The sequence below is a fragment of the Bombina bombina genome, chromosome 10, assembly GCF_027579735.1.
Source record: "Bombina bombina isolate aBomBom1 chromosome 10, aBomBom1.pri, whole genome shotgun sequence".
Classification (NCBI taxonomy): domain Eukaryota; kingdom Metazoa; phylum Chordata; class Amphibia; order Anura; family Bombinatoridae; genus Bombina; species Bombina bombina.
In genome coordinates, this window is record NC_069508.1 from 183156869 (window position 1) to 183176651 (window position 19783).

General features: G+C 35.9%; 1 long non-coding RNA gene across 1 annotated transcript in view; it reads right to left on the minus strand.

Annotated features, from left to right (window-relative positions):
* Positions 1-6727: 6727 nt before the first annotated feature.
* The window catches only part of LOC128641166 (uncharacterized), a 25043-nt gene continuing 11987 nt past the window's right edge, over positions 6728-19783 (minus strand). The window contains exon 3 of the long non-coding RNA XR_008399447.1: positions 6728-6826. This is a non-coding gene — a long non-coding RNA (uncharacterized LOC128641166). The remainder of the gene's footprint in view (positions 6827-19783) is intronic.

A 19783-nucleotide genomic window follows, 5' to 3' on the forward strand; every position in this document is an offset into this window, starting at 1 on the left:
TAATCGCGTTTGTAACGCGTCCGTCGGTGTCACCAGTTACGCACGCATCCTCAAAGGAATGTTGGCTGCGCAACCACGCAGCCAAAATAATCCACCTGGATGCAGCGAAGCTGCATCCCGGTGGATTCCGAAAATAGCAGGGTGGATTCTTTCACCACCCTGCCATTTTCGAATCCACCTGGATGCAGCGTAGGCAAACCAGAAGCCTTAAAAAAAACACGCAACCTCCCGCACGAAATAACGTATAACACATAACCGCCTGCAAGAAATAAAAAAAAAACATGTAACCGCCCGCACAAAGTATAACAAAAAAAAACACGAAGTATCAACAAACACCAAAACCGCCAACCCCCACATCGCAAAATAATAAAGTAATTAACCCCTAATACGCAAATAACATAATTAAAATATTAACCTCTTAACCACCAACAACCATATTGTAATAAACCTAATTAACCTATTAACCCCTAAACCAACAAACCCCCACATCACAATAAACCTTATTAATCCCTAAACCGCCAACCCCCCACAAATAAACCTAATTAACCTCTAAACCACCAAACCCCCACATTGTTATAAACCTAATTAACCTATTAACTGCTAAAACGCCAACCCCCCATAATGCAAATAACTAATTTAATTACTAAGCCATCTAACCTAACATCCCCTAAATTAACCCCAATACTAAGTTACACTTAAAGGGATAGGAAAGTCAAAATTAAACTTGCATGATTCAGATAGAGCAGGTCATTTAAAGACACTTTTACATTTACTTCTATTTTCAAATGTGCTTTTTTCACTTAGTATCCCTTGTTAAAAATGAATATGCACATATCCTACACTAGTGGGAGCTGCTGCTGATTGGTGGCTGCACACATTTGTCTCTTGTGATTGGCTAACTAGATGTGTTCAGCTTCCTGCCAGTAGTGCAATGCTGTCCCTTCAGCAATGGATAACAAGAGAATGAAGCACATTTGATAGTACAAGTAAATTGGAAAGTTGTTTAAAATGGTATGTTCTATCCAAATCATAAAAGAACATTTTAGGGTTTACTATCCTTTTAAATAAAACCTAACATTAAATTACAAAAAAAATCATCTAAAATTACAAAAAATTAAAAAAATTAAACCTAATCCCTATGAAAATAAAAAAGCCCCCCAAAATAAAAAGACCCCCTAAACTTCCAATAGCCCTTTAAATGGCCTTTTGTAGGGCATTGCCCTAAGTTAAACAGCTCTTTTACATTTAAAAAATACTAAATCCCCCCAAACAGTAAAACCCCCCACCCACCAAACGCCCCAAAATAAACTAACACAAAAAAAAACTAAACTACCTATTGCCCCTAAAGGGGCATTTGTATGGGCATTGCCCTTAAAAGGGCATTCAGCTATTTTACTGCCCTTAAAAGGGCAATCAGCTCTTTTCCAGCCAATTAAATGAAGAGTAGCCTCCATGCCGCCAAGGACCACCACCGTTGAGGACTGCCGCTGAGGATCCATGCACCAAGACAGTTCCGCGCGGCCTTAGTTCCGGATGAATCTTGAGAGAAAGTACTCCAGGCTTGGCAGATTAATATAGAAAGACCTTTATTGTGCCATGGTCCACAAGAAAAACAACGTTTCAGACCCTCATTAGGCCCTTAGTCATGTCATGTATGTATATATATATATTCGAAAAAAAGACGGAGGGGACGCAATTGCTGTAAGAGCTATAATAATAGTAATGGTATCAGGCACATACGTGTCTGAGATTACCTAATGCGAAATGGTGCAGACCCTTAAAAAAAATATGTCATGGGATAAGGGGAGAGGAGAAATAACCAGGAATGGAATCCAGGTTTAAAAGACAGGGAAAACAGCACTCTTTTAAAGAAAAGCTCACAGAACCAATCAATTTAAAAAAAAAAAAGCTTTAATCGTGAGAAGGAGGTCTCTCCCACCGAGAGAACACTGTCACCCAAGAAGCGATATATAGCAACTGTATATTCATTTAGCAATATATACCAGAATCTTAGAATATTTAAATATCAATAGTAAACCTGACCGGTCAGGGGTGCACACAGATGCCGTAAAAATAAGCAGCTTATAATTGCCACATTTACACGTAGTTGAAAGTACTAGATTAGTCTTCTACACCCAGCTGCACACAGAACCCCCTAAGGCAATGCTGTACGGAGGTATGTCCTGGGCAGGTAAAGTAGAGGGATCTAAGAGGCCAATTATAGTACTCGTGTATAGATGCAAAATGGACAAACTGCAAAAGGATCATAAATCGTAAAATACATGTACATATACATCGGTATATCAAGGCGGACCCCTACCTAGACTAACTACACAGCACCCCAAACAAGGAGGTAACACACCGGGCAGGTAGGAACGAAAGGGATCTAAGTAGTTTAAAGGCAGGGCCCCCTAGATATGTACATATTGGCAATATGAGACAAAAACATGCAAAATGTTGCTAAAGGCTTATATGTAGCGATAGTTCATCATAGTGACATAGTATCTTTATCACTGTTATATGTTACTCAGCCATTTGTGCGCAGCATGCAAATGAAAAAGTTAGTAGGCATAAGCATAGCAGGTAAGAAGCATGTTAGGATGATATCATTGTACACACAAAAAAGCGTTTAAACAGCAGCACTTTTCATCAGAGCTTGTATCCTATGACAAGGCATGAACCATGTGAAGCGTTGACACTTTCCAGAATCACAAACAGGAAATCCCTCGTTTATAGAAAGTCATTCAAAAGACTACCAAGTGTATTAACTGGCAATGGAGTCTCTGACGGAACAAAAGGCAGAGTTCATACAACCTTGATATCCTGTGGTCTAGTGTTGATGGTCATGCTGAGCCATGTTTGTCTCATCAATTCAGAGCCAGGTCTCCGTTCTCCATGTCGGAATTATCCCGCTAGACACCAATTTTTTTTAAATTGACTGGTTCTGTGAGCTTTTCTTTAAAAGAGTGCTGTTTTCCCTGTCTTTTAAACCTGGATTCCATTCCTGGTTATTTCTCCTCTCCCCTTATCCCATGACATATATATATATATATATATATATATATATATATATATATATATATATATATATATATATATATATATATATATATATATATACACAGTGGATATAAAAAATCTACACACCCCTGTTAAAATGTCAGGTTTCTGTGATGTAAAAAAATGAGACAAAGATAAATAATTTCAGAAATTTTTCCACCTTTAATGTGACCTATAAACTGTACAACTCAATTGAAAAACAAACTGAAATCTTTTAGGTAGAGGGAAAAAAAATATAAAAATAAAATAATATGGTTGCATAAGTGTGCACACCCTTAAACTAATACTTTGTTGAAGCACCTTTTGATTTTATTACAGCACTCAGTCTTTTTGGGTATGAGTCTATCAGCATGGCATATTTTGACTTAGCAAGATTTGCCCACTATTCTTTGCAAAAACACTCCAAATCTGTCAGATTGCGAGGGCATCTCCTGTGCACAGCCCTCTTCAGATCACCCCACAGATTTTCAATCGAATTCAGGTCTGGGCTCTGGCTGGGCCATTCCAAAACTTTAATCTTCTTCTGGTGAAGCCATTCCTTTGTTGATTTGGATGTATGTTTTGGGTCGTGGTGCTGAAAGATTAAGTTCCTCTTCATGTTCAGCTTTCTAGCAGAAGCCTAAAGGTTTTGTGCCAATATTGACTAGTATTTGTAACTGTTCATAATTCCCTTTAGCTTAACTAAGGCCCCAGTTCCAGCTGGAGAAAAACAGCCCCAAAGCATGATGCTGCCACCACCATGCTTCACTGTGGGTATGGTGTTCTTTTGGTGATATGCAGTGTTGTTTTTGCGCCAAACATATCTTTTGGAATTATGGACAAAAAGTTCAACCATGGTTTCATCAGACCATAACACCTTTTCCCACATGCTTTTGGGAGACTTCAGATGCGATTTTGCACAATGTAGCCTGGCTTGGATGTTTTTCTTTGTAAGAAAAGGCTTCCATCTTGCCACTCTACCCCATAGCCCAGACATATAAAGAATACGGGAGATTGTTGTCACATGCACCACACAGCCAGTACTTGCCATATATTCCTGCAGCTCCTTTAATGTTGCTGTAGGCCTCTTGGTAGCCTCCCAGACCAGTTTTCTTCTCGTCTTTTCATCAATTTTGGAGGGACGTCCAGTTCTTGGTAATGTCACTGTTGTGACATATTTTCTCCACTTGATGATGACTGTCTTCACTGTGTTCCATGGTATATCTTCTAATGCCTTGGAAATTCTTTTCTACCCTTCTCCTGACTGATACCTTTTAACAATGAGATCCCTCTGATGCTTTGGAAGCTCTCTGCGGACCATGGCTTTTGCTGTTGGATGCAACTAAGAAAATGCCAGGAAAGACCAACTAGAGCAGCTGAACTTTATTCAGAGTTAATCAGAGGCACTTTAAATGATGACAGGTGTATGCAGACTCCTATTTAACATGATTTTGAATGTGATTGCTTAATTCAGAACACGGCTACATCCTCAGTGCACACTTATGCAACCACATTATTTTAGTTTTTTTTATTTCTTCCCTCTACCTAAAAGATTCCAGAATGTTTTTCAATTGAGTAGTACAGTTTATAGGTCACATTAAAGGTGGAAAAAGTTCTGAAATTATTTATCTTTTCCGTGCTGTGACACGGAGAAACGCATTGCTTATGTGGTTTTAAACTTTTTAATAAACCTTTGATGTTTTGTTACATCGCTGCTGCATTCTTGGACTGATCATCTTTGGGGCTCCCGGCTGGTTATACACCTCACTGACTGTGCCTTGGAGAACATTACCCCTTGTTAACAGCAGACCGTGGGCACTACATTGTCACTTTGGACTTTCCCTGCTGGGATAAAGAGACCATCTGATCCAGGTGCCTGGGAAGTCTGCCGGGCGACTGTTTGGACTCGGCTTGCCTATATTGCACATTAGTACTTTCTACCACGTGAGTAGGAATTCTATATACCCGCAAACCTTCCATCCTGTCTTGTATTTATCTGCACTATGTGGCGCCCTCTGTCTCTCTTGTTCTAGATACATCATTTTTTTACATCACAGAAACCTGACATTTTAACAGGGGTGTGTAGACTTTTTATATCCACTGTATATATATGTGTGTGTACATATGTATTTGTGTTTATATGTGTATATATGTCTGTAAAAACATACATAAACACATAAATACATATGTAGATATATACAGTATAATATATATACATCTCTAGACATGTATATGTATTTGTGTTTATATGTGTATATATGTCTGTAAAAACATACATAAACATATAAATACATATGTAGATATATACAGTATAATATATATACATCTCTAGACATGTATATGTATTTGTGTTTATATATGTGTATATATGTCTGTAAAAACATACATAAACACATAAATACATATGTAGATATATACAGTATAATATATATACATCTCTAGACATGTATATGTATTTGTGTTTATATATGTGTATATATGTCTGTAAAAACATACATAAACATATAAATACATATGTAGATATATACAGTATAATATATATACATCTCTAGACATGTATATGTATTTGTGTTTATATGTGTATATATGTCTGTAAAAACATACATAAACACATAAATACATATGTAGATATATACAGTATAATATATATACATCTCTAGACATGTATATGTATTTGTGTTTATATGTGTGTATATATGTCTGTAAAAACATACATAAACATATAAATACATATGTAGATATATACAGTATAATATATATACATCTCTAGACATGTATATGTATTATCTTTAAGCCCTTTGCAGACCTCTTATCTTTTGAGCCCTTATAACTTTATTAGAGAGTGTTATTATTAGTGTAACTGTACCTTGTAATCTATTTGTGATGTGTTTTGTGCAACTTTCCCCCCCCCCCCCATATGCCTTTCATGCCCTGTAAAACAAGTCTCACCCGTTCATTACTAATGACCTATAAACCATTTCTCCACCAGTCATTGTAGAATATCAGTTTGGTCTGATCAGTTTCAGATCTCCCAAAGGGGAAATAGTTCTAACCCATTTCTATCGAAAGAAAACTGACATTTTGTTGGATACGAGTCAGTGCAATAGAGGAAAATCCCTGACGTCTGTCTGACAATGGCTCAGAAAATCATGACCATACATCACCCGCTGTATTTTCACACACTACTCATTTCTGATTTTATAGCTATATCAATAGCTAACACAGTAGATCTGTTACAGTGCATCACTGGCTTTTTATTCCTGTATTTAACAAAGCACTATGTTGTTGCTTAAAGAGCCATTCTAGTGAAAAAATCAAATTAGATTTTAGCACTAATGTGTTTAATCCTTGCACATGGGTTAAATACATAATGAAAGTACTGCTCAGGAGACTCAGAGATCTGCTGGTACCAAGTGGACATGGCCGATGAGCAGCGGGAATTGCTTGACCCAGCTGTGTGACTGCCGCTGTTGAGTGTTTCTGCTCAGAAACAACAGTATTAGGTGGCTCCTGTGCATTACTTTATCTATAATAAGTGTTTAACTCCTTTGTGAGGATTAACCACATAGACATGTAGCGTTACTAGTGCTACAATCACATGCTTTGTTATTGTTTTCTCTAGAACGCCCCTTTAAGCTGAATTATTGTACCCAAAGAGAAATGACTTAACCTTGTCTTCTCCTGAATCTGATGTTGGTGCCTTCTGGGTTCCAGATTGAACAAACAGATTGAGAGCTGCCCATCCTACTAATGCCGGCTGTTGTGTAAATCTGTCTATGGTATAAATCTGTGGATGAAGACATAGAAATGTGACATTTATTATTTAACTGCAATGTTCTGAAAGTTTAAAATAGTAACATAAACATTGCTATAACCAGAGGTCTATTGTAGCTTAGACCAACTATGCCTGTGCCTAGGGCAGCACGATACAGGGCAACACAGCACATTTTCAGAGACAGTTCTATGGAATAATATCTTCCCACTTCTGTGATCTCCAAATCTCTTATTTTTTAAATGTTATTATAAATCACTGATCCCTTGTTGTTAAATGAGGGTGTATGACCCCCATGTGGCAAATATGAGCTAACATTTTGGTTGTGTGGGTTCAGGAGTTAAACACATAGAGGGGTCAAGTCCAATTTTCCTAATCCTGTTTATCAGCATTTTAGCGGCTTCTGATCCGTGTTTTTAAAGTTCGGAGTGATCATAATACAAGTGACAACACCATTTCTGTACTGGGAAAAGTTCAGATTGGATCCGAGCAGATAGCAGAAAAATTTCCCATACGATGCATGTGCAGCAATGGCTACAGTGATCGCAATCCTCATGACCATATTACGGTATTTCATCAACAAAATGGACAAATCAAATTGAACCACACAAAGGGTGTTGATAAACTGCAAAACTGGCCTTTTCTACATATTAGCCAGTATGATTTTATTATCTTGTGTATGTGCAATATACTTGGAAATGGTCACAGATGCTATTTTAGATGTATAGATCAATATATCTATATATATTTATATATGGCCTCCCCCAACAGGCCAGAGTTTCAGGATTACCTTGGATGAGTGCAGGTAAAATAACCGTGTTTACTAATCAGCTGATTATTTCACCTGTGCTCCAGTTCAGATATCCTCGCAATGTGGCCTATTAGGGAAGTCTGAGGACAGGTTTGCAAACCAGTGGTCTAGAACCATTAAACCTATATACAGCAGTACTGTATAGTGCCTCTGTACTGGGCAGGACAGATATTTACTTATGTTGCCCGTGGTCATGTCTAGAAGTAAATGAGAAACTTTTTAGTAAAATTGTAAGCTCTTTCTGAATCACAAAAGGAAATTTTGGTGTTCATATCCCTTTAATACCCACATTTTAATTAATCTAAGTTACAGTAATTTCATCTTCATACATGGGATTTCTATCAGCGATCACATATTTCTCATTGGGATTTTTGGGCGTTTACTGTTCCATCTTGTTTATTGGTTGTACTGTGCAAATTGGGAGGATGGTGCGAGAGCTACCTGATTGGGTTAAATGCTAACTGTCCCTGTTGGATTACCGTTTCCTCAAAAAGTAATCTCAGTGGTAGACAAAAAACAAAAGGTGCGGGACAAAAAGCGCTCCGTGATTAGAGCTAACCCTATCTAAGGAAAAAATGTGGTTACCATAGATTTCTATGTAAATTGGAGATAAGGAAAGTATAATTGGATATGACAAAAATTGTATATTTAATTAATTAAAAAACACACAATCTTCAAAAACATTTGATATATGAGACGAGATATTCTAAACCATTTAAAATAAGAAATAAGATGCCGGCATCAATAAGATAAACATTAAAAACAATTGTTAAGAAAACGCATATAGTAAATTTAGAAAACAGAGGATGAAACAATACCATATGTGATAGCAAATGCGTGTTAGTAATATAGCGAGATGATTTTGTTATACGTACAGCAGAGTATCATTAATCATTAATTGTAACAAATTCTGAAATGTCCATAAACAGTTGCTGATTCTGAAATGTTCATAAACATATGCTGATTTGTACGCTAACAAAGAAAGGTAAAAAATCCCTTACAATAAGGCATCAATCAAAGGTATTGCCTAAGGAAAAGATAATTCTCATTATGTCTTCGGCTGTGCACAGCTTTGAAAACTCACTGTTCGTGGTGGTGTATCCGATATCGAGATTCTGTTGGGCGTCCTGAGAAATACGATGACGTCAGAGCATGTGACCTGGTCGGCTTATTGTTATAGGACTCTCAGCGGTGGTGACTCCTTGTTATATAGAAACAAAGTATCTCCGTAATTGAAGTTTCAATAGGGCTAAGAAGCACATCAGGAATTATACATTTCATTTGATTAGCAGATGAAAAAACAAACGATGAACCTGAATTGTGCTTATATTTGTGCTGCAAAAAGGATTACAAGTAAATGCAGGAATCATTCATATGCCCATAGACCAGAAATTTAGACATGGGGATGAACCTGCAAGGACGAGTAAATATCCCAAAGGTGTGTAATGAATAGTAAGCAAATATCTACGCGTTTCGGTAGTCACAGCTACCTTTATCAAGATGCTTACTAGTACTAACGCCGCTCCTTATATAGGGAACAAGAAGGTGGAGAACAATATGATAGGTTTCATTTGTTCTATCCAATAGAACTATAGTGGGAGTGTATTATTAATTTTCACCTGTGTGAGAGGGAATGCGTACTTATTTGTGCTTTATAGCTAAATGTAAATTTGTCATTTGGACTTATTTTGGCCTAAAAAGAAAGGAATGTAATGTATACAGTGACCTAATAAATGAATGTTATACAGAGCTAGTGCCAAAAATACACTTATAAAATTAATATAACATCGAAGAGAAGATTAATAAAAAAACAAAAAATTGTTGTAAACAAGTTTCACTATACTTATTATATATGTATAGTTGATTGCCAATGTATAGCAATTCTCCAAAGTATGAAAGTTGGTTATGAAATTCATACATAGTTTTGTCAAATATATACAGATCAAAGATAAATAAAGCAAAAGGACTTTGTTGTGTTTTTTTCTGTAAGTAAACAATGAATAAGAAATATAAAATATAAGTATACAAAATCTATCTTAAAATTAGATTAATATGATATAGAACATATAAACAAAAACTGGGGAGAAATGTATTTTGAAGTATATTTATGTGAATTAATGTAATTTTATTTAGTGTATCTCTTTATTAAATGAAGGTATTCAGATCGAATGAGCTATTGAGCCCTTGTGGATATAGGGTTCTGAAACGAAAAATAAGTTCAGCTTCTTTTTTAAGTAATATTTTTTCCATATTTCCTCCCCTTATATTAGGATATATTTTTTTAATGCCCCAAAATTTAAAACAATTTATGTCACCTAAATGTACATCTGTAAAATGTTGATATAATGCAGTTTTATTTGTTTTGTGTTCTATATTCCCGATATGTTCTCTGATCCTGTCTCTTAGGGTTCGGCTTGTTTGTCCTATATATAATAAATCACATGAACATTTTATACAGTAACATTTAAATCACTGCACTTGATGATCTCTTTAATCAGAAAGGTGTTTTGTTTATTTGTGGAAATTATTTCCTTTATTTTACTGCTTGATTTACATGATTTGCAGGTGTGACATGAAAAAAAACCTGTTATCTTCTTGTTATCTAAATTGATATCAATTAGACAGTTTTTTGGGTTTTTAAATTCGCTAGGGGACAAATAGCTTTTTATGTTTTTTGCTCTTTTAAAAATGAGATCTGGATGTTTTTTAACTAGTTTTCTCAAAATAGGGTCTTGTTGAATATAGTGCCAGTGTTTATTCAGAATATTTTTTATTTCTTTATGGTGTGAACTATATTCTGTAATAAATGGGACTATAATGGAGTTATCTTCAGATATAGAATTGGTATTGAAAAATGTATTATGATTTCCTATTTTATTGGGTCTATCTTTATGAAGTAGAGTTTTCCTATCAATAGTTCTTATTGCATCTTTTGGTTTCCAGAACTTTTTTTTAGGTTATAACCCTTCTCTTTAAACCGATTGACCAATACATCTTTCTGTATGTCATAAGATTCAATATCAGTACAGTTTTTTTCTTATTCTCAAAAATTGACTTTTGGGGATATTGGATTTCCATCTGTTCAGATGACAGCTATTATAGTGAATATAGTTATTTGAGTCAATTGGTTTAAAGTAAGTTCTGGTTTTTAATTGATTGTTATTAATTTCTATTTCTATATCCAAAATTTTTTTATTAGTTTAGTACTCCTTTCGTGTGAGAAAGTTAATCCTAGGTCATTCATATTTAAATCCTCAAGGAAAAATGTGAGAATTTCCAGATCTCCCTTCCAGATCAGGAAGACGTCATCTATATAGCTCCTCATTGGTCTCCAGCGAAGAATTTCTCTTAAAAAAAAAAACATAAAAAGGTTTGCATCAACTCCAGCTTGAAAGATACCATTACTTCAAAATAGGGAAACTGGAAATCCACAACTTGATGTGTCTGACTTGGAGGGATAACCCCCTCTAATCCCAAAATATAATGGATGGTGTTTTTTGCGCCCCCTTAATGGAGCCATAGGAGGGTTGGGGAACAGGTACCAGGTTCCCTTCCTTCAACACCCCCCCTATCAGGTGGCACCTGATCCCTCCCCTCCTTTCCAGTCTCTTGCCCTCTCTTTCCAACCCCTCACCTTCCATCCTTCCCCCTCTCCCCTCCTACCCTCCTTTTCCCCCCCTCTCACAAAAATGGACCCCTTCCTCTCCTTCCCCTCCCCCTACCCTCCTCTCCCTCTCCCCCCACTCCCCTCTTCCCTTCCCTTCCTCTATTCCCCCCCCCTCCATCCCAATTGGGTAACTCCGGACTGTGGACTGTACAAGTCAAGATTATTATTTTTTTTATTTTTTTTATTTTTTTTTTTTTCTTCTTTTTCTTTCCCTCCATAGAAGTAACTGTGGAGCCCCCAGTTCAGAATATTTCTGCTTCTTTATGTTAAAATGTATGAAAAATTTGTAAAACTATTGCAAAATAGATATAAACTGCATCTGCCTTAATGGAAAAGGGAAAAGCCACCCCTATCATTAAAAACGGGAGGTCAGCTGTGAACTTTGAAGCGCCTCTCTATTTGAAAGGACTCTGGAAACTATGGCTTTAAACAAAACTCTTGGGGGGCCATTAACCTACTGATATATACTATTTGTGTCTTCGGACCTCATTGCTTCTTTTCATTTTTGGCATTTGTACTGTGTATTTCCTTTTATTCAATAAAGATTTGCATTTAAAAAAAACCTTGTGCCCATAGCTGTCCCCCTGATCTGGAGAAGAAAATAATTATTAAATAGAAAACTATTATTTTTCAAGATGAACTCTATACTTTCTACTCGAAAAGATTTTTGTTCATCTATCAGTGATTTGTCCTTACTTAAAAAGTGTGTGGTGGCTTTTATACCTAGTGTGTGATCTATATTCGTGTATAGGGAATTGACGTCACATGTGACCATAATATAATTTTCCTTCCATATAATATGGTTAATAAGGTTAAGGAAATGTGCAGAATCATTTAGATATGCTGGTAACTCACTAACATAGGTTTGAAGATAATAGTCAACATATTGAGATAGATTGGATGTAAGTGATTCAATCCCTGATATAATAGGGCGACCTGGGGGACAGCTGAGGTGTTTATGAATTTTTGGTAAAAAGTAAAATGTAGGAATACGTGGATGGCTAATTTGAAGGAAATTATATTCTGAATCTGTAAGTATTCCTACAGTTTTAGCTTCATCAATTACTACATTTATTTTTTTCATTTGGCCCATTATTGTATTATTTTTAAGTTTAGTGTATGTAGTCTTGTCATCCAATAACCTATATGATTCTTCTATATAGTATTGAGTATCCATGATAACGATCCCACCACCTTTATCAGCTGGTTTGATCGTAATTTCCTTATTGTCCTGAAGATTTTAATACTTTTCGCTCTTTTGATGTTAAGTTATCATTTCTTTTTTGAGAATTTTCTAATTTCTCTAGATCTTTAATTTTCATCTCAAACGTCTTAATAAAGTCTCCTTTTTCATGAGTTGGATAGAAAGAGGATTTTGTTTTAAAATTTAAGTGTGTAAAAATACTTGGCTTTGATTCTATTCTTGTGAGGGGAGTTTTTAGAAAATAGCTTTTAAGTGTGAGTTTACGTACATATGTTTATTAGTGTTTCGAATTTGTTAAGTTTGCATGTAGGTGCAAAAGTCAGGCCTTTATTAAGGATGCCCTTTTCTTCCTCATTTAGTTTATGTTTACTAATATTAAATATTCCTAAATGTCCATTCTTTTTGTTATCAGTATCTGTGTTCACTTTAGTTTGATCTTTTATCTTAATCTTTTTGTGGCTTTTCTCCCTCTTCTACCTCTCTTTCCTCTTGGCGTACCCCACATTGAACTTTGGGGTCTTATTGAGTTGTTTGACTGTTCTGGTCTTTGTGGGGATTGTTCTAAAAAAAGAAGATGATGTGTTCTGTGATACATTTCCCTGATGTGTGTCATTAGTCAATGTTTCATATCTATTTGAAAGTGGTATCCTCAAATTTTTATTATCAGATCTCTCCCTATTATCATATCTATTAGGTACGATTTAACATAGTTGTGTTCTACTTGTTCTCTATTGGAGAATCTTCCTTGGTAATTGTGCCTAGTTTGATTTTGGTTATTCCTATAGATAAACCTTTGTTTATTTTCATAATTTTGTTGCTTATTATATTCAATCCAATTTTTGTGTGTGTTATGTAATATGTTTTCCTGGTTATTAGATGTATATTTATGTGAATAATTCATATTTTTTCTATGATACTGATCAGAAGGAAAATTCCTTTTATTGTCATAATGTTGATACTAGTGTCTATTATTCTGGCTATAATGATTTTTTCTAGGTCCTCTCTGATAATTATAACATTTTTGGTCTTTTTCCATATGTCTATTTTTATGATTAGAATATGTGATTGTCTGTTGTCTTTCTAATTTATTTATCTTATGTTTACTAAAAAACAATTTATTTTTGTTAGTTTCTTTCAAAGCAGGACTAGTATTAATTGTCTCAGGATTGTCAGATAGTTCTGTATTTCCACTGGTTGATGTTTTTATAGTATTTTCTCCATTTTTGATTTGTTGGTAATCATCAAGATCTCTCTTGAATTTATTATTTTTTTCCTTCAATTAATATTTGTTTGAACTCAGTAAGATTTTTTATCATAATCTGTTGTTTATTTTTATATTCCATATCATTCATAAATGGTGTAAGTGTGTCTTTAAATGTGTCTATCTCTTTTTTAATTTGTGATAAATTCACTTGTCTAGCTTTAATGATAATTTTCAAAATATTAATAGAAGCTATTTCTAGTGTATTATACCTTTCAGTGGAGTGTTCTTCTTTTAATTCAAAAGTACAAACTTTCCTAAGCCTCAAGCCTCTAGGGACCATATTGGAATCTATATATTTTCGTTTGTAACATTATTCAACTGAGTGTTTAATTTCCTTTAAGAGGGTATCTTCTAAGTTTTTGCAAGTGGTGTGTAGATCTATCTGTGCAAGATTGAAGGTGATATTTACATTTTGTTTAAATGTTCTATATCATATTAATCTGATTTTAAGATAGATTTTGTATACTTATATTTTATATTCCTTATTCATTTTTTACTTACAGAAAAACACAACAAAGTCCTTTTGCTTTATTTATCTTTGATCTGTATATATTTGATATGAAAAAACGATGTATGAATTTCATAACCAACTTTCATACCTTGGAGAATTGCTATACATTGGCAATCAACTATACATATATAATACGTATAGTGAAACTTGTTTACAACAATTTTTTGTTATTTATTAATCTTCTCTTCGATGTTATATTAATTTTATAAGTGTATTTTTGGCACTAGCTCTGTATAACATTAATTTATTATGTCATTGTATACATTACATTCCTTTCTTTTTAGGCCAAAATAAGTCCAAATTACACATTTACATTTAGCTATAAAGCACAAATAAGTACGCATTCCCTCTCACACAGGTGAAAATTGATAATACACTCCCACTATAGTTCTATTGGATAGAACAAATGCAACCTATCATATTGCTTGCCACCTTCTTGTTCCCTATATAAGGAGCGGCGTTAGTACTAGTAAGCATCTTGATAAAGGTAGCTGGGCCTACCAAAACGCGTAGAAATTTGCTTACTATTCATTACACACCTTTGGGATATTTACTTGTCATTGCAGGTTCATCCCCATGTCTAAATTTCTGGTCTATGGGCATATGAATAATTCCTGCATTTACTTGTAATCACTTTTTGCAGCACAAATATAAGCACAATTCAGGTTCATTGTTTGTTTTTTTCACACTGCTAAGCAAACTAAATGTATAATTCCTGATGTGCTTTGTATGCAGTTTGATATTCAACTTTAAAGAATTCGACGGAAACTACTTTGCTACAACTGTTTCTCCTTAGCCCTTGTTGAAACTGAAACTTCAATTACGGAGATACTTTGTTTCTATATAACAAGGAGTCACCACCGCTGAGAGTCCTATAACAATAAGCCGACCAGGTCACGTGCTCTGACGTCATCATACTTCTCAGGACGCCCAACAGAATCTCGATATCGGATACACCACCACAAACAGTGAGTTTTCTAAGCTGTGCACGGCCGAAGACATACTGAGAATTATCTATTCATTAGGCAATACCTTTGATTGATGCCTTATTGTAAGGGATTTTTTACCTTTCTTTGTTAGCGTACAAATCAGCATATGTTTATGAACATTTCAGAATCAGCAACTGTTTATGGACATTTCAGAATTTGTTACAATGAATGTTTAATGGTACTCTGCTGTATGTATAACAAAATAATCTCGCTATATTACTATTACGCATTTGCTATCACATATGGTATTGTTTCATCCACTGTTTTCTAAATTTACTATATGCGTTTTCTTAACAATTGTTTTTAATGTTTATCTTATTGATGCCGGCATCTTATTTCTTATTTTAAATGGTTTAGAATATCTCGTCTCATATATCAAATGTTTTTGAAGATTGTGTGTTTTTTAATTAATTAAATATACAATTTTTGTCATATCCAATTATACTTTCCTTATCTCCAATTTACATAGAAATCTATGGCAACCACATTTTTCCCTTAGATAGGGTTAGCTCTAATCACGGAGCACTTTTTGTCCCGCACCTTTTGTTTATTGGTTGCACTGCCATCTTCTTACATGAATAGATATTCGGCAAAGACAAACCTCTTTCTGTACAGTGATTTCACGATTTACAGTGGGAGAACTTTTGAAATCCGTTTTTTAAAGATGAGATAAGTTGCAGCCACTAATATCCTGTACTATTCTTCTTGATTTTAGATGGAGATTTTGCTAAAATGGAAAATAAGGTTTCCTTAAAGGGATATGAACCCCAAAAAAACATTTTTTGAAAGAACTTAACTGATAAATTAATTTCTTTCATATTGGCAAGAGTCAATGAGCTAGTGAATAGTGACGTATGGGATACACAATCCTACCAGGAAGGGCAAAGTTTCCCAAACCTCAAAATGCCTATAAATACACCTCCCACCACACCCACAACTCAGTTTAACGAATAGCCAAGAAGTGAGGTGATAAAAAAAAAACATACAAAAAGAGGAACTGGAATATAATGTTGCTTTTATACAAAAAAAACATAACCACCATAAAAAGAAATGAATTTATCAGGTAAGTTCTTACATAAATTATGTTTTCTTTTATGTGATTTGCAAGAGCCCATGAGCTAGTGACGTATGGGATAGAAATACCCAAGATGTGGAAGTCCACAGAAGAGTCACTAGAGAGGGAGGGATAAAATAAAAACAGCTATTTCCGCTGAAAAAAATAAATCCATACCAAAAAATAAGTCTTTCTTATAAATTTCAAGAAAAAAACTTAAATCATAAGCAGAAGAATTAAACTGAAACAGCTGCTTGAAGAACTTTTCTACCAAAGATTGCTTCAGAAGAAGCAAATAAATCAAAATGGTAAAATTTAGTAAATGTATGCAAAGAAGACCAAGTTACTGCTTTACAAATCTGATCAATTCGAAGCTTCATTCTTAAAAGCCCAAGAATTGGTGACTAATCTAGTAGAATGAGCTGTAATTCTCTGTGGCGGAGACTGTCCCGCCTCCAAATAAGCCTTGTGAATCAAAAGCTTTAACCAAGATGCCAAAGAAATGGCAGAGGCTTTCTAACCTTTCCTAGGACCAGAAAAAAACAACAAATAGACTAGAAATCTTCCTGAAATCTTTAGTAGCTTCGACATAATATTTCAAAGCTCTTACAACATCCAAAGAATGTAAAGATCTTTCAAGAGCATTCTTAGGATTAGGACACAAAGAAGGAACAACAATTTCACTACTAATGTTGTCAAAATTCACAACTTTAGGCAAAAATGTAAATGAAGTCCGCAAAACAGCTGCAGAAAAGGAGACTCACAAGAAAGAGCAGACAATTTGGAAACTCTTCTAGCTGAAGAGATAGCCAAAAGGAACAACACTTTCCAAGAAAGTAGTTTAATATCCAAATAATGCATAGGCTCAACAGGAGGAGCCTGCAAAGCCTTCAAAACAAAATTAAGACTCCAAGGAGGAGAAATTGATTTAATAACAGGCTTGATACGAACCAAAGCCTAAACAAAACAGTGAATATCAGGAAGCTTAGCAATCTTTCTATGAAATAAGACAGAAAGAGCAGAGATTTGTCCCTTCAAAGTACTTGCAGACAAACCTTTATCCAAACCATCCTAAAGAAACTGTAAAATTCATGAAATATAGGTTTTCCAAACCCGATAATAAATCTTCCTTGAAACAAACTTACAAGCCTGTAGCATAGTATTAATCACTGAGTCAGAGAAACCTCTATGACTAAGCAGTAAGCGTTCAATTTTCATACCTTCAAATTTAGCAATTTGAGATCATGATGGAAAAACGGCCCTTGAGACAGAAGGTCTGGCCTTAAAGGAAGTGACCAAGGTTGACAAGTGGACATCCTGACAAGATCCGCATAACAAAACCTGTGAGGCCATGCTAGTGCTATCAGAAACACATGCGATTGTTCCATTATGATCTTGGAGATCACCCTTGGAAGAAGAACTAGAGGCAGAAAAATATAAGCAAGTTGGTAAGACCAAGGAACAGCTAACGCACCCACATCTCCGCCTGAGGATCCCTGGACCTGGAAAGGTACCTGGGAAGTTTCCTGTTTAGATGGGAAGCCATCAGATCTATTTCTGGAAGACCCCACACCTGTACAATCTGAAAAAACACATGTGGATGGAGAGACCACTCCCCCGGATGCAAAGTCTGACGGCTGAGATAATCTGCTTCCCAATTGTCTACACCTGGGATATGAATCGCAGAAATTAGACAAGAGTTGGATTCTGCCCAAGAAAGTATCTGTGATACTTCTTTCATTGCTAAAGGACTGCGAGTCCCTCCATGATGACTGACATATGCCACAGTTGTGATATTGTCTGTCTGAAAGCGAATTAAAAGGTCTCTCTTCAAAAGAGGCTAAGTCTGAAGAGCTCTGAAGATAGCACAGAGTTCTAAAATATTGATTGGTAACCTCGCCTCTTGAGGTTTCCAAACCCCTTGTGCTGTCAGAGACCCCCAGACAGATCCCTAACCTGTAAGACTTGCATCTGTTGAAATCACAGTCCAGGAAGGATGAACAAAAGAGGCCCCTTGAATAATCCGATGATGGTCCAACCTCCAGGACAGAGAGAGTTGAATGTTGGGATTTAAGTATATCAGTTGTGATATCCGAGTATAATCCCTGCACCATTGATAAAGCATGCAAAGCTCATATGAAAACGAGCAAAGGGGATCACGTCCGATGCTGCAGTCATGAGACCTAAAACTTCCATGCACATAGCCACTGAAGGGAGTGACTGAGACTGAAGGTTTAGACAGGCTGAAACCAATTTCATTCGTCTCTTGTCAAAGACAGAGGGGCCGAATTATCAAAGGTCTTGCAGACCTGATCCGACAGTGTGGATCAGGTCCGCAAGACCTCTCTGAATGCAGAGAGCAATACGCTCTCCATATTCGGCATTGCACCAGCAGCACACAAGAGCCAATCAGCCGCCAGCAGGGAGGTGTCAATCAACCAGATCGTATTCGATCGGGTTGAATTGCGGCGAATCCTGTCCGCCTCATCAAAGCAGGCGGACAGAGTTATGGAGCAGCGGTCTTTAGACCGCTGCTTCATAACTGCTGTTTCTGACGAGTCTGAAGACTCGCCAGAAACACGGCCCTTCAAGCTCCACTCAGAGCTTGATAAATGGGCCTCCGAGTCTTGTCTTTGAAGAAACAACACTATTTGATTCTTGTGAGACTGAGCTAGTACCAAGATATCATCCAAATAAGGAAACACCGCACAATACCCTGCTCTCTGATTACAGATAGAAGGGCACCGAGAACCTTCAAAAATATTCTTGGAGCTGTTGCAAGGCCAAATGGAAGAGCAACAAATTGGTAATGCTTGTCTAGAAATGAGAATCTCAGAAACCGATAATGGTCTGGATGAATCGGAATATGAAGATATGCACCCTGTAAGTCTATTGTGGACATATAATGACCTTGCTGAACAAAAGGTAGAATAGTCCTTATAGTCACCATCTTGAAAGTTGGAACCCTTACATAACGATTCAAAAACTTCAGATCCAGAACTGGTCTGAATGAATTTCCATTCTTTGGGACAAGGAATAAATTTGAACAAAACCCAGACCCTGTTCCTGAAGCGGAACTGGTATAATTACCCCTGAAACTCCAGATCTGAAACACACTTCAAAAAAGCCTAAGCTTTTACAGGATTTGTTGGAACATGAGAGAGAAAGAATCTTCTCACAGGAGGTCTTATTTTGAAACCTATTCGATACCCTTGAGAGACAATGCTCTGAATCTGCTGATTTTTAACAGAATCTGCCCAAATGTCTTGAAATAATTTCAATCTGCCCCCCAACAGCTGAACTGGATTGAGGGCTGCACCTTCATGCAGACTTGGGGGCTGGCTTTGGTTTCTTAAAAGGCTTGGATTTAATCCAACTTGAAGATGGCTTCCAATTGGAACCAAAGTCTTTAGGGGAAGGAGTGGTTTTCTGTTCTCTATTCTGACGAAAGGAACGAAAACGATTAGAAGCT